This window comes from Ovis canadensis, chromosome 1, assembly GCF_042477335.2.
Source record: "Ovis canadensis isolate MfBH-ARS-UI-01 breed Bighorn chromosome 1, ARS-UI_OviCan_v2, whole genome shotgun sequence".
Taxonomy (NCBI): domain Eukaryota; kingdom Metazoa; phylum Chordata; class Mammalia; order Artiodactyla; family Bovidae; genus Ovis; species Ovis canadensis.
The window spans coordinates 93,431,162-93,450,223 of NC_091245.1; the positions used below are offsets into that span (position 1 = coordinate 93,431,162).

Below are 19,062 nucleotides of genomic sequence, written 5' to 3' on the forward strand. Positions count from 1 at the left end.
ATTCCATCAGTCTTTCATTTGTTTGCAGAGAAATAGAAAAAGTGGAAGGTTTATAAAGTGGAAAATACAAAACATTATTGAAAGAAATTAAAGACCTAAATAAACAAGTCAATCCCATGTTCATGGATCAGAAGATGTAAGGTTGTTAAGAGAGCAAACTCCTCCAAACTGATTTACAGATGTGACATATTCTATTAAAATCTCAGCTGCCTTTTCTATCCAGATGTTAACAAGCTGTTCCTAAATCTATATGGAGACCAAAGGATCCAAAATAGCCAAAACAATCTTCAGAAAGAACAAAGTTAGAAGACTCATACTTCCTGATCTGAAGACTTTCTATAGATCTACAGTAATCAAGACAGTGTGATTTTGGCATAACAAAAGACATACTGATCAATGGGATAGAACTGATGGGAGAGAAAGAAACTCTTACGTTTATGTCAAAGAACAAGGGTGCCCAAACAATTCAATGTGTAAAGAATTATCTTCCACAAAGGGTGCTAAGACAACTAGATATTCACATGGAATGAATGAAGTTGAACCCCTTACCTTAAAGCATATACAGAATTAAGTGGAAATGGATTACAGACCTGAATGTAAGAGCTAAAACAGTAAAAGAAAGCATAGGTGTAAGTTTCTGTGATCTGGACTATATAATCATTTTTTAGGATCACCAAACATACACAAACATACACAAAACATACACAAAAAAACATTGGACTTCATCAAAATTTAAAATTTTCATACTTCAAAGGATGCCATCAAGAAAGTAAAAGACAACTCAGAGGATAGAGAAAATACTTGCAAATACTTGCAAATCATATATCTGCTAAGAGATTATATTCAGTGTCTATAAACAATACATAATTCAAGGATAAAAGACAAATAATCCAAAAAAAATGAATTTGAATAGAAACTACTCTGGAAAAGATGTGCAAATGGGCAGTAAGCTCATGAAAAGATGTCCAACATGATTAGTTATTAGATAAATGAAAATCAAAATCACAATGAGATACCATTTTGTATCCACTAGGATGGCTACAATCAAAAAGACAGATAATGACAAGTATTGACTAATAAGTGGAGAAAGTAGGAATATCATTCAGAGGCAAATATCCAGGAGAACTGAAAACATCAACACAAAAACTTATACACAAATGTTCATAGTGGCATTATAATACTAGACCAAAAGTAGAGGCTGCAAATATCTATCAGTTGATGAACGAATAAACAAAATGATACATCCATACAGTGAATATACAAAGCAGTATAGCCATACAGTGTGTTATTCAGTGATAAAAAGGATTGAACCATTGATACATGCTGTAATATAGATGGGCCTTGAAAACATACTAAGTGAAAAAAGTCAGACACAAAAGTCTACATATTATGTGATTTCACTTATCTGAAATGTCTAAAATAGGGAAATTCATAGAGATAGAAATTAATAGATAAGTAGTCTCCACCCAGGCACCGCTATGCTTGGACTTATGGGTTGTGTGGCTGCTACCTGAGCCTCAGGGTCCTTGTGGGGACTCAGCCCTTCAGCACTGCTACCACAAGCCCAGCTCTTTCTGAGGGTCACCTCAGTAGTGCTCCAGGCTGTCAGAGACTATGCTGATCAAACACTTCCATTGCCAAAGGCACATACCACCACTGGGCACATGGTGGCTGTCATTGGACCAGTGGTAAATGTCCAATTTTGGGAGAAGCTGCCACCCATCCCTAAATGCCTGGAAGTGCAAGGCAGGGAGACCAAGCTGGTTTTGGAGATGGCCCAGTCTTTGAGTGAGAGAACAATAAGGACCATTGCCATGGGTATGGAAACATGGTTAGAGGCCAGAATGTCCTGGATTCTGGTACATCAATCAAAATTCCTGTTGGCCCTGAGACCTTGGGTAGATTTGTGAATGTCACTGGAGAACCTTTGATGAGAGGGGTCCCATCAAAACCAAACAAATTGTTGCCATTTGTGCTGAAGCTTCTTAATTCATGGAGATGAGTGTTGAGCAGGAAATTCTGGTTTCTGGTATAAAGACTGTGGATCTGCTGGCTCCCTATGCCAAAGGTGGCAAAACTGAGCACTTTGTTGGTGCTGGAATTGGCAAGACAGTACTGGTCATAGAGTTAATCAACAACGTTGTTAAGCCTGTGGTGGGTACTCTGCGCTTGCTGGTGTTGGTGACAGGATGCAAGAGGATAATGACTTATTCCATGAAATGATTGAGTCTGGTGATATCAACTTAAAAAATTCTACCTCCAAGGTAGCACTGATATATGATCAAATGAATGAACTGCCTGGTACTCGAGTTTGGGCAACTCTGACTATGCTGACTGTAGCTGAATACTTCAGGGACCAAGAAGGTCAAGATGTATTGTTGCTTATTGATACCATCTTTTGTTTCACCCAGGCTGGCTCAGAGGTATTGGCTTTATTGGGCAGAAGCCCTTCTGCTGTGGGTTATCAGCCTACCCTGGTCACTGACACGGGTACCAGGCAGGAAAGAACCACCACCACCCAAAAGGGATCTATCACATCTCTAAGGCTATCTACATGCCTGCTGATTACTTGACTGGCCCTGTCGCTGCCACTACTTTTGCCCATGTGGACGCACACCACTGTGCTGTCTCATGTTATTGCTGAGCTGGGCGTCTATCCAGCTATGGATTCTCTGGACTCCACCTCTTGCATCATAAATCCCATTGTTGGCAATGAGCATTATGATGTTGCCTCTGGGGTGCAAAAGATACTGTTGTTATTACTGCTTAGTTGCTAAGTCATGTCTGACTCTATTGTGACCCCGAGGACTGTAGCCCGCTAGGATCCCCTATCCATGGGATTTCCCAGGCAAGAATACTGGAATAGTATGCTATTGCCTTCTCCAGGAGATCTTCCTGACCCAGTGATCAAACCTGCATCTCCCACATTGCAGATGGATTCTTTACTTCTGAGTCACTGGGGAAACCTAATTATGATAATAGGTAGAATTTATTGAAACCTCAACATATTCCAGGTAGTGTGGTAAGCACTTTACATTATTCCCAACTATTAATTGTTTCCATGCAAATGATCCTGTGTGTGTTAGTCACTCAGTCGTGTCCAATTCTTTGCAACCCCATGAATCGCAGCCTGCCAGGCTCCTCTGAACATGGAATTCTCCAGGCAAGAATACTGGAGTGGGCCACTATTTATAAGATAACAAATCCCTCATTACATCATTGCTGTCTTGGGTATGGATGAACTTTCTGAAGAAAAGTTAACTGTGTCCTGTGCATTGAAAATACAGCTTTTCTTGTCTCAGTCATTCCAAGTGGCCGAGGTCTTTACCTGTCATATGCAGAAACTGGTACCTTGAAGGGGGTCATCAAAGGATACCAGCAGATTTTGGCAGATGAATATGACTATCTCCCAGAATGGGCCTCTATATGGTGTGACCGACTGAAGAAGCTGTGGCAAAAGCTGATAAGCTCTCTGAAGAGCACTAGTGAGGGCGTCCTTTCAGCAAACTAAGCACTCTTCCTCCAACTGTCCCTCTCTTTGCCCCTAATCCAAAAATCACAGTTTTCTCTCTGGGCCACTTTAGAGGCTATTTTAAAGATGTTGTATTCTGTTTGAAGAGTGTTAAGGGTTTCTAGTGGTTGCCAAGGACTGGAGGGAGAGGGAAATGGAGAATGACTGTTAATAGACATGGAGATTTTTTGGAGGGAATGACAAAATGTTCTGGAATTAGGTAGTGATGGTTGTAAAACCTTGTGAGCATACTCAAAACCACTGAATTGGGCACATTAAATTTTTATGGAATGTATTATATTGCAAAACAAATTTGCAAAGATTATTGTTAAAATGCATAATCAGTTCAGTTCAATTCAGTCGCTCAGTCGTGTCCAACACTTTGCAACCCCATGGACCGCAGCACGCCAGGCTTCCCTGTCTATCACCAACTCCCAAAGTTTACTCAAATTCATGTCCATTGAGTCAGTGATGCCATCCCATCTCATCCTCTGTTGTCCCCTTCTCCTCCTGCCTTCAATCTTTCCCAGCATCACGATCTTTTCCAATGAGTCAGCTCTTCGCATCAGGTGGCCAAAGTACTGGAGTTTCAGCTTCAACATCAGTCCTTCCAATGAACACCCATGACTGATCTCGTTTAGGATGGACTGGTTGGATCTCCTTGCAGTCCAAGGGACTCTCAAGAGTCTTCTCCAACACCACAGTTCAAAAGCATCAATTCTTCTGCACTCAGCTTTCTTCACAGTCCAATTCTCACATCCATACATGACCACAGGAAAAACCATAGCCTTGACTAGACGGACTTTTGTTGGCAAAGTAAAGTCTCTGCTTTTTAATATGCTGTCTAGGTTGGTCATAACTTTTCTTCCAAGAAGCAAGTGTCTTTTAATTTCATGGCTGCAGTCACCATCTGCAGTGATTTTGGAGCCCAAAATATAAAGTCTGTCATTGTTTCCCCATCTATTTGCCATGAAGTGATGGCACTGGATGCCATGATCTTAGTTTCCTGAATGCTGAGCTTTAAGTGAAAATTTCACTCTCCTCTTTCACTTTCATCAAGAGGCTTTTTAGTTCTTCGCTTTCTGCCATAAGGGTGGTGTCATCTGCATATCTAAGGTTATTGATATTTCTCCCGGCAATCTTGATTCCAGCTTGTGCTTCTTCCAGCCCAGCGTTTCTCATGATACATTCTGCATAGAAGTTTTATAAGCAGGGTGACAATATACAGCCTTGACGTACTCCTTTCCTGATTTGGAACCATTCTGTTGTTCCACGTCCAGTTCTAACTGTTGCTTCCTGACCTGCATACAGATTTCTCAGGAGGCAGGTAACGTGGTCCAGTATTCCCATCTCTTGAAGAATTTTCCACAGTTTATTGTGATCCACACAGTCAAAGGCTTTGGCATAGTTAATAAAGCAGAAGTAGATGTTTTGGGGGGGCTTCCCTCATAGCTCAGTAGGTAAAGAATCTAGCTGCAATGCAGGAGACCTGGGTTAGATTCCTGGGTCCGGAAGATCCCCTGGAGGAGGAAATGGCAACCCACTCCAGTATTCTTGCCTAGAGAATCCCATTGACAGAGGAGCCTGGCAGTCTACAGTCCATGGGGTTGCAAGAGTCGAATACAACTTAATGACTAAACCACTACGGATGTTTTTCTGGAACTCTCTTGTTTTTTTTTGGTAATCCAGTGAATGTTGGCAATTCTGGTTCCTCTGCCTTTTCTAAAACCAGCTTGAACATCTGGGAGTTCATGGTTCATGTACTGTTGAAGCCTGGCTTGGAGAATTTTGAGCGTTGTTTTACTAGTGTGTGAGATGAGTGCAATTGTGCAGTAGTTTGAGCATTCTTTGGCATTGCCTTTCTTTGGGACTGGAATGAAAACTGACCTTTTCCAGTCCTGTGGCCACCGCTGAGTTTTCCAAATTTGCTGGCATATTGAGTGCAGCACTTTAGCAGCAGTATCTTTTAGGATTTGAAATAGCTCAACTGGAATTCCATCACCTCCACTAGCTTTGTGTGTAGTGATGTTTCCTAAGGCCCAGTTGGCTTTGCATTCCAGGATGTCTGGCTCTAGATGAGTGATTATGCCATTGTGATGATCTGGGTAGTGAAGATCTTTTTTGTATAGTTCTTCTGTGTATTGCTGCCACTTAATATCTTCTGCTTCTGTTAGGTCCATACCATTTCTGTCCTTTATTGAGTCCATCTTTGCAGGAAATGTTCCCTTGGTATCTCCAATTTTTTTGAAGAGATCTCTAGTCATTCCCATTCTATTGTTTTCCTCTATTTCTTTGCACTGATCATTGAGGAAAGCTTTCTTATCTTTCCTTGCTATTCTTGGGAACTCTGCATTCAAATGGGTATATCTTTCCTTTTCTCCTTTGCTTTTCACTTCTCTTCTTTTCACAGCTATTTGTAAGGCCTCCTCAGACAGCCATTTTGCTTTCTTGCATTTCTTTTTCTTGGGTATGGTCTTGCTCCCTGTCTCCTATACAATGTCATGAACCTCTATCCATAGTTCATCAGGCACTCTATCAGATCTAGTCCCTTAAATCTATTTCTCACTTCCACTGTATAATCATAAGGGATTTGATTGAGGTCATACCTGAATGGTCTAGTGGTTTTGCCTACTTTCTTCAATTTAAGTCTGAATTTGGCAATAAGGAGTTCATGATCTGAGCCACAGTCAGCTCCCGGTCTTGTTTTTGCTGACTGTAGAGAGCTTCTCCATCTTTGGCTGCAGAGAATATAATCAATCTGATTTTGTGGTTGACCATCTGGTTTTGTCCATGTGTAGAGTCTTCTCTTGTGTTGTTGGAAGAGGGTGTTTGCTATGACCAGTGCGTTCTCTTGGCAAAACTCTATTAGCCTTTGCCCTGCTTCATTCTGTACTCCAAGGTCTAATTTGCCTGTTACTCCAGGTGTTTCTTGACTTCCTACTTTTGCATTCCAGTCCCCTATAATGAAAAGGACATCTTTTTTAGGTGTTAGTTCTAGAAGCTCTTGTAGGTCTTCACAGTACCATTCAACTTCAGCTTCTTTAGCATTACTGGTTGGGCATAGACTTGGATTACCATGATACTGAATGGTTTGCCTTGGAAACAAACAGAGATCATTCTGTCGTTTTTGAGACTGCACCCAAGTACTGCATTTCAGACTCTTTTGTTGAATATGATGACTACTCCATTTCTTCTAAATGATTCTTGCCCACAGTAGTAAATATAGTGGTCATCTGAGTTAAATTCACCTATTCCAGTCCATTTTAGTTCTCTGATTCCTAATATGTTGACGTTCACTCTTGCCATCTCCTGTTTGACCACTTCCAATTTGCCTTGATTCATGGACCTGACATTCCAGGTTCCTATGCAATATTGCTCTTTACAGCATCATACTTTGCTTCTATCACCAGTCGTATCCACAACTGGGTGTTGTTTATGCTTTGGCTCCATCCCTTCATTCTTTCTGGAGTTATTTCTCCACCGATCTCCAGTAGCATGTTGGGCACCTACTGACCTGGGGAGTTCATCTTTCAGTGTCCTATCCTTTTGCCTTTTCATACTGTTTATGGGGTTCTCAAGGCAAGAATACTAAAATGGTTTGCCATTCCTTTCTCCAATGGGCCACATTTTGTCAGAACTCTCCCCAATGACCCGTCCTTCTTGGGTGGCCCTACATGGCATGGCTTATAGTTTCATTGAGTTAGACAAGGCTGTTGTCCATGTGATCAGATTGATTAGTTTTCTGTGACTGTGGTTTTCAGTCTGTCTGCGCTCTGATGGAGAAGGATAAGAGGCTAATGGAAGCTTCCTGATGGGAGAGATTGACTGATGGGGGAAATTGGGTCCTGTTCTGATGGACGGAGCCATCCTCAGTAAATCTTTAATCCAATTTTCTGTTGATGGGTGGAGCCGTGTTCCCTCCCTGCTATACCCGGGGCCAAACTATGGTGGAGGTAATGAGGAAGATGGCGACCACCTTCAGAAGACCCCATGCGTGTACTGCTGCATTCACTGCCTCCAACCCTGCAGCAGGCCACCACGGACCCCTGCCTCCACTGGAGACCCCTGGGCAAATGCAATAATAATAGTGGCTAATATTTGTTAAGTTCTTACTATGTTTGAGGCTAAAACAGACAACGGGCTTCCCTTGTAGCTCAGTTGGTAAAGAATCTGCCCACAGTGCAGATAACTGGGTTCACTTCCTGGGTCGGGAAGATCCCCTGGAGAAGGAAATGGCAACCCCCTCAGGTATTCTTGCTTGGAGAATCCCATGGGCTGTCGCCTGCCAGGCTCCTCGGTCCATGGGGTTGCAAGAGTCAGCCATAACTTAGTGACTGAACCACCACCACAAAACAGACATTGGCTAACACTCCGTAGAATAAGATTTGTTAATAGGGAAAAACTAATGGAAAAATCAAATTTGTCAGGCAAAATCTACCTCTATACACTTAACACCAGCAGGAAGGCACCAAAAAATTAGCAGCAGGTATAATCAGAAAAAAGAAAACAAAAATGAACAAAAACAAATTGCCAAACCAAATATTTATTAAATATTTATGTGCTTAATCCTATAAGATGCTTTTAATTAAATTTGTTAAAAATGATAGAAAATTTTGTGATGGCTTAATAGCACTTATAGAAAATTGTCTTAACAAAATTCATGATGGAAAATGCTTCCCTTAAAAAATTTGTTAGTGTCTCCACTTTACTCAGTCTCATCTTTAAATTTGTTCTCAATATATAATTAAGAAATTTGTTCTCAATTACATCAATAACTCATGCTTTTTTTTTTTTTTGGCAAGTAGTAATCCATGATATGAACATGGCACATTTTGAAAGGTATCTGAATTGTTTCCAGCTTTTGTAATATACAAACAAAACTTCTATAAAGATTTGTATCTAGATATTACATGAAAACAAATTTTCATTTCTGTGTAGTAAATGTCCAGAGCACTGTTGCTGGGCTGCATGATGGTAGCTACGTGCTTAGTTTAAGAAACTGCCAAACTTTTTTTCCAGACTAACTGTGCCAATTCACACATTCACCAGCAATGTATGAGTGATCCAATTTCTCCACATTCCTGCCATCATCTGATGTTGTCACTATTTTTTATTTTAGTCATTCTGATAGGTGTAAAGTTAGTAATATTTCATTGTGGTTTTAATTTGCATTTTCCTAATGACTAATGATGTTGAGCAACTTTGCTTGTCATCTGCACATTTTCGTCAGTGAAATATCGGTAAACATCTTCTGTCCATTTTCAGATGGGTTTGTTTGGTTTTTTACTATTGAGTTTTCAGAGTTCTTTACATATTCTAGATACTAGTCTTTTGTTAAGTTTGTGGTTTGCAAATATTTCCTCGCAGTCTGTAGCTTGTCTCTTTATTCTCTTAATAAGATATTTTACAGAGCCAAGGTTTTTAATTTTGATGAAAGCCATTTCCTTTTATGGATTGTGGTTTTGAGGTCAAGTCTAAGAACTTGGCATTGTTCTAGATTATGAAGATTTTTCTCTTTTCTCCTAAAGGCTTTGTATTTTTACATTTTATGCTTGTGCCTGTAATCCATTTTGAGTTTGTTTTTGTATAAGGTATGAAACTTAGATCAAGTTTCATTATTTTGCCCTTAGATGACCAGTTGTTCCAACATGGTTTAGAAGGCTATCTTTCCTTTATTAGATTACTTTTACAACCCTGCCAAAAATCAGCTTGGCATGTTTGTGTGAGTCTATTTCTGGGTTCTCTGTTCTCCTCCATTGATCTGTATGCCTATGCCTCTGCTGATACCACATAATCTTCATTACTATATAATATCATAATATATCATATTATATCATAATATCATACTATATAATATCAGTCATGAAATTGGGGAGATTTTATTCTTCATAAAATTTTTTTAGCTAGTTCAGTTCCTTTGCATTTCCATATGAATTTTAGAATAAACTTGTGCATATTTGCAAAGAAATCTGGCAGGGAATTTAAAGTTAATTTCATTAAACCAGTATATCAATTTGGGAAGACTTGACCTCTTTACTAAGTTAAGTTTTCCAGTTCATGAACATGGCATTACATCTCTCCATTTATTTTGCTCTCTTTTGATTTCCTTCATCAGTGTTTTGTAGTTTTCAGCATACAAGTGCTCTACATGCAGTGTTAGTTTGTACCTAAGTATTTCTTTTTCTAAGTGGTTGCCAATGGTATAGTGTTTTAAATTTCAGTGTCCATGCATTCATTGGTAGTATATAGAAGTGCAGCTAGTTTTTAAACATTTATTTTGTAGCCTGTAACCTTGTTGAACACATGATTTGGTTCTAGGCTTTTTGTTGTTGATTCCTTGAGATTTTCTACAAAGAAAATCATCTTCAAAGAAGGACAGTTTTCTTTCCTTCTGGTCTGTATACATTTTATTCCCTTTCCTTAACTGTTGGCAATAGCTAGAACTTCCAGCAACATATTGTACAAAAGGTAAAAGAAGATAATCTTGCCTTGCTCCTGATCTTAGAGGGCAAGCTGTAATTTTCAGATAAATGCTCAATTTCAAGATGAGGAAGTTTCCTTCTATTCCTAGTCTTCTCAGTGTTTCTTACCATGAATAGGTGTTGAATACTGTCAGATATTTTTCCTTCATCAATTAGGATGATTGTGTGATCTTTCTTTAGCCTATTAGTAAAGTGGATTATGTTGACTAATTTTCAAATAATGAAACAGACTTCCATTGGGGAAGAGAGGGTGGAAGTCTAGACTCACTTGATCTTGATTGTATTGCTGGGGGTGTGGGATACCAGTTTTTCCTTTGGTTAGAGTGGAGTAAAAGAGTTTTTGTTTAAAAGCTTTTTATCTAGGGAGGCTGCTGTTTCCTGGTGCTCTGACTAGAGATAAAAGGTTGTTGTTGGGACTTTTTATTTCTGAGCCTCAATGGCACCCCACTCCAGTACTCTTGCCTGGAAAATCCCATGGGGTCCATCGGGTCGCTAAGAGTCGGACATAACTGAGCAACTTCACTTTCACTTTTCACTTTCATGCATTGGAGAAGGAAACGGCAACCCACTCCAGTGTTCTTGCCTGAAGAATCCCAGGGACGGTGGAGCCTGATGGGCTGCCGTCTATGGGGTCGCACAGAGTCAGACACGACTGAAGCGACTTAGCAGCAGCAGCAGCAGGCACTTCCACAGAACTGACCTCACCACCACCCAGCCCATGATGTGCAAGGCAAAAAGAAAACCTTGGAACTCACCTCTATGTTGCTTTCTGCATCCCAAGATCCCTAAAGAGTCTGTCTCTTCTCTCTACCTTTCAGACTTTTATTTTATTTTGTTTTGTTCATATATAAGCCAGGGGTTTTAATTGACCTAGAAGGAGAAAAACAACGAAATATGTCTACTCTAACTTCCTAACTTTGGAATCAGTGAAATCTGATTCCAAAATGTTATAGTGACCGGTTTACTGCAAAGGCTGGATCAGAATGTAAGTAAGTTGGTTTTCTTTTATTGCTACCCTTCAAATTCCCTCTGCCAGTCTCCCTACACTGGACGATGTGGTGAGCAGATCCTCATATTTCTCAGGTCAGTTTCAAGTGTGAACAGTCTTCATTTCTGGAGGAAAAAGGGTGTGGGTGTGCTTAGTCACTCAGTCATGTCCGGCTCTTGGAAGGCAAGAATACTCTCGTGGGTTTCCATTTCCTCTTCCAGGGGATTTTCTCGACTCAGAAACTGCACCCGCATCTCCTACGTCTCCTGCATTTCAGGCAGATTGTTTACCTGCTGAGCCATCAGGGAAGCCTCTCTGCTTGGCTGTTTTCTCTCCAGTCCTCTGACTGTTGCTTCCTTACCCTCTATGGTTGGGGGTCAGGAGAGGGAAAATTAAAGGAAAAGAGCTAAGTGTTATGTTAAGGGCTAGAACCCCTGGAGTCAGGTGTGAGCACCCTCTGCCTGGCAGATGCCCACATGTGGGTTTTTCTCTCTATGTGGCTTCTCCTGAGACCCCGCTCTGAGAAGACCATGGATGTTCCTCTGTCACGGGAGATACAGTCTCAGGGTGAGAGATTCCAGCTCCCGGCAGCTATTGCCCCCCACCCCCCACCCCGGTCACTCGTGCAGGGGTTCATTTGCCTGAGCTGGGCAGCATTCTCTCATGAGAGTTCAAGCTCAACTGCCCTCCGTGATATCTGTGGAAAGAGCAGCTGGCCCAAACGGCAGCACTTGGTCCTCTTTCAATTCTCATAAACAGCTCTAGTCCCTCTCTTCCCTTCAGAATTTTCCAGAGGACATTCAGGCACCGGTGTCTGTGCTTTCCAAATTCCAAGGGACACAGTCGTGTTCTTCCAGAACTCTTCCGCCCCCTTCTGCTGCGTCTTAGCAGCACTGGGTCAGCGCAGCTGGCGTGAAGCAGAAATAAGAGACCTCCCTCCAGCTCTCACAAGGAATGTAGGGAACACACAGGACACAGGGTGAGCTGTTGTAAAGGAATCTTGACTCCCCGACATCCTCAGACAAGCTCCAGCTGGAGGAGGGGGAGGGGACAAGGGCCGTAGAACTGGTGTTGGGCCGTCTCTTAGCACATCCTATGTGGATGGTCTAGCAACTTCTTTAGAAAGAACTGTTTGTCTCCTTGGGGTCCTCAGGTGAAACTCTGCAGAGATAGGTAAAGTCCCACTTAATATTCTGTCAGAGTGCGAAGGAAATCCCGTATTCTAAACCATGCCCTCAGCCTATGAAGGAGTGGTTCTGAGACACAGGCTTATCCCCCAAATCACGCTTATCTTCATGTACAGTTTGGGGTTTGAGCTGACCCATGGCTGACCCACTAGCTAAGACACGGCCTCATTGTAATACAGCCAGTTGGGATGCATGTGGAACCACGTTTAGCACAGACTGAATGCAATTACACAGAACAAGCTGGATCTCAAAGGGCACACCATGCCATAGGGCAACTGGCAAGTGGACAGCAGGAGGAAGAACTAGCTAGAACAGTCTGAAGCTCAGGAAGCTTTTTGAGCAATGGAAGTTATGCAAGTCTATGAAGCAAAAAGATGGCACCTCATAGAGCCGAGTAGGCTTCACAGCCTCAAGCACTGCCTCACACCAACAGCAAGTCTCCCTGGAGTGCCCAGGACAGGCCCGTGGTCCTGCACATGTCACTTCAGCCTTGCTGGTGTTCTTATAACAAAATCCAATGACATCATCTTCAAAGTAAAGAACAAAGAATTTGGTTAATAGTCAGTATCTGGTTCTGGTTGTCCCCATTCTGCTTACTAGAGTCCACATAAACGCCGCACGTGGATTACCAGTCTCCAAAAACCTGGAATAATAAAATGCATGCAAAAAATAAAATAAAATAAAATAAAATGCATGCAGTGGGTCTCCCTGGTGGCTGAGATGGTGAAGAACCTGCCTGCAATGCAGGAGACCCGGGTTTGATCCTCAGGTTGGGAAGATTCCCTGGAGAAGGGAATAGCATACCACTCCAGTATTCTTGCCTGGAGAATTCCATGGACAGAGGAGCCTGCTGGGCTATAGCCCATGGGGTTGCAAAAAGTCAGACATGACTGAGCGACTAACACTTTCACTTTCCTGAGATTATAGGGCACATGGAAGGTGACTAAAGATCTTGTAGTGCCCATGATCATTATCAAGAGCATCACTTGCTCTTGAACTGAAAGCTGTAAGGAACGTTAGTTAATAAGCTGCCTAATTGAGAGAATAAACATCTGAGAAAGCTCAGGATCTGGAGAGGTAAGCTTATTTGCCCCATGACAAGCAGTGGGTGTGGCAAACCTTGCAGCTGCCGTGCAGATGTTTGGACTCCCAGTCCTCGGCTCTTCTCTCTGGCTGAGGGTATATTATGGAGAGATCCTCGAAAGGTGAGCTCATCATTGGTCTGGAGATCACATGAGAAAATGGAATCGATTTTAACAGGATAGCATCGCCTTGCCACTCATCTCCTCTGCCAAGAAGCACATTCCATCCAGGGAGCAGATGAAGGTGGGGACCTTCCTTTCCTCTCCACAGCCACCAGAAAACACCATGCCAAAGGAAGAATATAGCCAAGTCTTCAGAATATTACATTTCTCAAGAGGAAAATTCCTTTTCTCTGGTCAGTCACTGTTTTGTACATGATACCTGAGAGGAGGATTGCATACCGCCTGCTTGCAGGGCAACCATATGGAAGTCCCCCCGGGGAAAGCGCAGAGCAGAGCTAATTTATGGCACCACCACAGGCCCTGGGACCAGGCTGGGGACCCACTGCACCCCAGCCCTGAGGCCTCATTCCAGCCTGTGAACAAGCCCTGTGGGTTGGGAATAAAGCTGCCAACCCAGTGTGCCTGCTCATGCAGAAACCTCTGACAATGCTTTCCTGTGAGAGACCTGGGCTCTGGGGACCCTGGCTTCCTTCTGCGTCACTGTGATGTGACCGTGAGGGTGGGAACCGAGCCCAGGAAAACTTCCTCCTGCACTGGGTCGACCCTTGTGCAGAATACTGGCTCAGTGCTGCGTGCTTTTCACTGAGATATCAGGGCCTCCGTCACCCTGTCTGGAGGGGCCCCTCTGGCCGCTGCCCTGCCAGGATCTGTCTTAATGCACCCTTGAGACTCTCGAACTAGGAACCAGCCAATAACAGGACTGCTCATGTCTCAAACCAAAAGGTCCAGATTTAGAAAATTTGATGACTCAGGTGCATGGGAATCTGAGGGTCTCTTATGCTATCAACAAAACAAACAAATAAAAAATGAATAAAATGTTGATTGGAACCCAAAAATGTCAACGGGACTGTCTCTAAACAGTAGAAATACATTGACTTTTCCTCTTTATACTTTGTTGCATTTTCCAAGTTTTCTTTTTTTTTTCACTTTTATATTGGAAAAGTAGCTTTATTAAGAAAAAAAGAATAACAACTGATAGAGTCAGTTTAATGTTGCTCTCCAAGGGATCATAAATACTACTGGTAAGTGAAGCCTTATAGCTGTGAACACAAGGAGGCTGACTGCTGGGACCTTTATTTCTCTGGGCCAGGACCCTCAGATATTGCCTATCACCAAGATCTCAGTTGGGAGCATGTCACAAAATCCACACATTTCCTAATGAAGGAATCAGTTTTGCACAGCTTCGTTATAGTCACACAATAAACAAAACAGCTCACCTTTGCAATCAAGTAGAAGCAATGAAATAGTGATAACAACCTCTTATTGAGCACTCACTGGGTGCCAGGAAGAAAGACCTTCTACCTAGGTCTTCAGTCCTTACACAAGGATTAATGCAGGTGGTCGAGGGTGGGGTTTACTCAAGCCTCTGGGTTTAGATCCTGGCTCAACAACTTGTGATCTCTGTTACCTGAGTGGCTGTGTGACCTCTTTTAGCCTCAGTTTCCTCATCTGTAAATGTATTACAATAATAATACTACCTACCTGTTGAAGTTTTTGTGAGGATTAAATGAGATACCTCTGATAAAAGTGATGCCTGGCTTAAAGTAAGAATGTCATATATGCTAGTTATTATTATCCTAATTTAACAGGGTGGGAGAGATGTCTAGAAATTGCATACAGTATGGCTCCTGCCCTTGTGTAATTTATTTGAATAATAAATAGATAGAACACTATATCCCTAAGTTTCCAGGCCGAGCCACAGGGCCCTAGGTGAGTGTTCTCTTTTTGCTTTGTCTCACTGTGATTGTGAGTTTTGAGGGGACAGTGTTTGGAGGCCAGTTAGACAGAGGACATCTGACAGGCTCTCCATGACTGCATAGACCACACATCTAGGAGACCTGCAGGCTGTATCAAGTCAGGTTCCAGGGGCCGTCAGTTAGTACTCCTTAGAATGGTTAAAGTAAGCCCCAAAGACCACTGCCCAGTGAGGACAGCCTCCAAGAAAATTCAAATGCCAAGGCAGATTTCTGGTGCAGGAAAGTTCCAGTGCTTCTTGCTTCTACTGAGGCTGTTGACAGTTAAAGCTAAAGTCAGGGTCTTCCAATCTGAGGCCTCAGGAGTGAGGATAAAGAAGCAGAGCAGGAACAGAATTGCACTTGGAGCATTTCCCACATTAAGATATTTTAGGATCTGGTTGCTAGGTGTCCACATAAAATATCTTCATCAGAGAAGGAGGAAGCTGAACACATTTTGCTCAAGACTTTTTTCATGTGTTTGTCAAAATTAGTGCCTTATAGAAAGAAAATAGAGGCAAAAACAGGCATGCTTGGATTTAATATCCAGAAGCACCCCAAAACAAAATTCCTTGGACAATCCTGTATAGATTTGTTCTTACGTCTCAGCCACAAGTCTACTCAACCTAAGGCACGTCCCTCTAGGCCACCGAGATGTTGGAGGTGCTCTTTCACAGGCAGTAAGGAGGTATTCTTCATAATTAGATGAGTCCCATGAACAATTTAAAGGGCTCTACCTCTGCGTTTCTTCCGACTTTTTGCATTCTTCCTGGGTAACGTCATCTATTCTGTTGCTCTTACCTATCATATATGATATGCCTTGAAAACCACAGATACTATAGTCAAGGAAAAACTGTATAACCCACCACAACAACTCGCCTAAGCTCCAGATCCATTGGAACAGTTAGGAATTCTTTTAGTTGCAAGTAACAGCAACAATAGAATTCAACTTAAAATGGTGCGGCACACTCAGCTGTTGGCAAAATCCACCCTTCCATATATAGAAACTAATATGTGGTTTCCTAGTTACCCTACATTTCTCCGTTTTACTTACAGTTAGAGATGGTCATGTGATTCTGTTCTCTTCAATGGAACATAAGCGGAAGCTGTGCATGCTGTTTATAGGCCTGGCCCACAAAACATCCCTACAGGGCTTCTCTGTCTTGTTATTCCCTCTGGCTGACTGATTCCATGCTCAGAGACACTCTACAGGCCATATACTGAAAACAGCAGAGCCGACATTAGCTTGGGTTCTTGAGTTTCCACCGCCATCCACCTGCAACATCCAGCCTTGACCACTCAAAAACAAGGAATAAATGTCTATTGTGCTTGAGCCATTATATTGGGAGTCAATTTATTATCCCATTTTAGCCTATCCTAAATAAAACAGATGTCTTAAAACTGCAGAACATTTTTAACAAGATGTTCAATGATAGTAGATGCTATCTGCTGTAGACTTTTTCAGATGCTCAATGTGCTGTCAGGAACCAGGTATCACTCCCCACCAAGCTCTGGGAATTGACTTTGTTCCCATGCTCTTGTCTTACGGTCACAAGATGGCAGCTGCAATGGGACGTGTTGGATAGTGATGCTCACCTCCAGGCAGAGGATTATTTCCCCAGGTGGTCTGTCTTTTTATTCATCCAGGGAAGCCCCTCATTATGTTTTGCTAGAATAAATGAGCTGGAATAAATGAGTCACTTGCTTTCATTGGACTAAATGGCCAAAGAGAATGAGATTAGCACAAGTCAGTCAGTTCAGTCGCTCAGTCGTGTCCAACTCTTTGCGACCCCATGAACTGCAGCACGCCAGGCTTCCCTGTCCATCACCAAACCCAGAGCTTGCTCAAACTCATGTCCGTTGAGTTGGTGATGCCATCCAGCCATCTCATCCTCTGTCATCCCCTTCTCCTCCCGCCTTCAATCTTTCCCAGCATCAGGAACTTTGCCAATGAGTCAGTTCTTTGCATCAGGTGGCCAGAGTATTGGAGTTACAGCATCAGCATCAGCCCTTCCAATGAATATTCAGGACTGATTTCCTTTAGGATGGACTTGTTGGATCTCCTTACAGTCCAAGGGACTCTTGAGAGTCTTCTCCAACAACACAGTTCAAAAGCATCACTCCTTTGGCACTCAGCTTTCTTGAGCTTTCTTTTAATCTCAACTCTCACATCCATACATGACTATTGGAAAAACTATAGCTTTGACTAGATGGACCTTTGTTGGCAAAGTAATGTCTCTGCTTTATAATATGCTGTCTAGGTTGGTCACAGCTTTTCTTCCAAGGAGCAAGCATCTTTTAATTTCCTGGCTGCAGTCACCATCTGCAGTGATTTTGGAGCCCCAAAAAATAAAGTCTGTCACTGTTTCCCCATCTCTTTGCCATGAAGTGATGGGACCGGATGCCATGATCTTAGTTTTCTGAATGTTGAGTTTTAAGCCAACTTTTTCACTCTCCTCTTTCACGTTGATCAAGAGGCTCTTTAGTTCTTCTTCCCTTTCTGCCATAAGGATGGTGTCATCTGCATATCTGAGGTTATTGATATTTCTCCCAGTGATCTTTCCAGCTTATGCTTCATCCAACTCGGCATTTTGCATGGAGAAGGAAATGGCAACCCACTCCAGTACTCTTGCCTGGAGAATCCCATGGACAGAGAAGCCTGGTAGGCTACAGTCCACGGGGTCACAAAGAGTCTGACAGGACTGAGTGACTTCACTTTCACTTTCACTTTTCACTCTGTGTGTAAGTTAAAGAAAGAAAGAGAAGTTGCTCAGTCATGTCCAACTGTTTGTGACACCATGGACTGTAGCCTTTCAGGCTCCTCTGTCCATGGGATTTTCCAGGCAAGAGTACTTGAGTGGGTTGCCATTTCCTTCTCCAGGGGATCTTCCAGACCCAGGGATAGAACCCAGTTCTCCTACATTGCAGGCAGATGCTTTGTCATCTGAGCCACCAGGGAAGCCAAGTTAAATAAGCAGGGTGACAATATACAGCCTTATTGTACTCCTTTCCAGACTTGAAACCAGTCTGTTGTTCTATGTCCAGTTCTAACTGTTGCTTCCTGACCTGCATACAGATTTCTTAGGAGGCAGGTAAGGTGGTCTGGTATTCCCATCTCTTGAAGAATTTTCCATTGTTTGTGGTGATCCACACAGTCAAAGGCTTTGGCATAGTCAATAAAGCAGAAGTAAATGTTTTTCTGGAACTCTCTTGCTTTTTTGATGATCCAACGGATGTTGGCAATTTGATCTCTGGTTCATCTGCCTTTTCTAAAACCAGCTTGAACATCTGGAAGTTCTCGGCTCACATACTGCTGAAGCCTGGCTTGGAGAATTTTGAGCATTACTTTACTAGTGTGTGAGATGAGTGCAATTGTGCAGTAGTTTGAACATTCTTTGGCATTGCCTTTCTTTGGGATTGAAATGAAAACTGAGCTTTTCCAGTCCTGTGGCTACTGCTGAGTTTTCCAAATTTGCTGGCATATTGAGTGCAGCACTTTAGCAGCAGCATCTTTTAGGATTTGAAATAGCTCCACTGGAATTCCATCACCTCCAGTAGCTTTGTTCATAGTGATGCTTCCTAAGGCACACTTGACTTTGCATTCCAGGATGTCTGGCTCTGGGTGAGTGATCACACCATCATGGTTATCTGGGTCATGAAGATCTTTTTTATATAGTTCTTCTGTGTACTGCTGCCACCTCTTCTTAATATCTTCTGCTTCTGTTAGGTCCATACCATTTCTGTCTTTTATCGAGTCCATCTTTGCATGAAATGTCCCCTTGGTATCTCTAATTCTCTTGAAGAGATCTCTAGTCTTTCCCATTCTATTGTTTTCCTCTTTTTCTCTGCATTGATCACTGAGGAAAGCTTTCTTATCTCTCCTTGCTATTCTTGTG

The 19,062-nt window shown here is 42.4% G+C and overlaps 1 pseudogene; it reads left to right on the plus strand.

Annotated features, from left to right (window-relative positions):
• Nucleotides 1-1,478: 1,478 nt before the first annotated feature.
• Nucleotides 1,479-3,486, plus strand: LOC138429491 (ATP synthase subunit beta, mitochondrial-like; annotated as a pseudogene).
• Nucleotides 3,487-19,062: the final 15,576 nt, after the last annotated feature.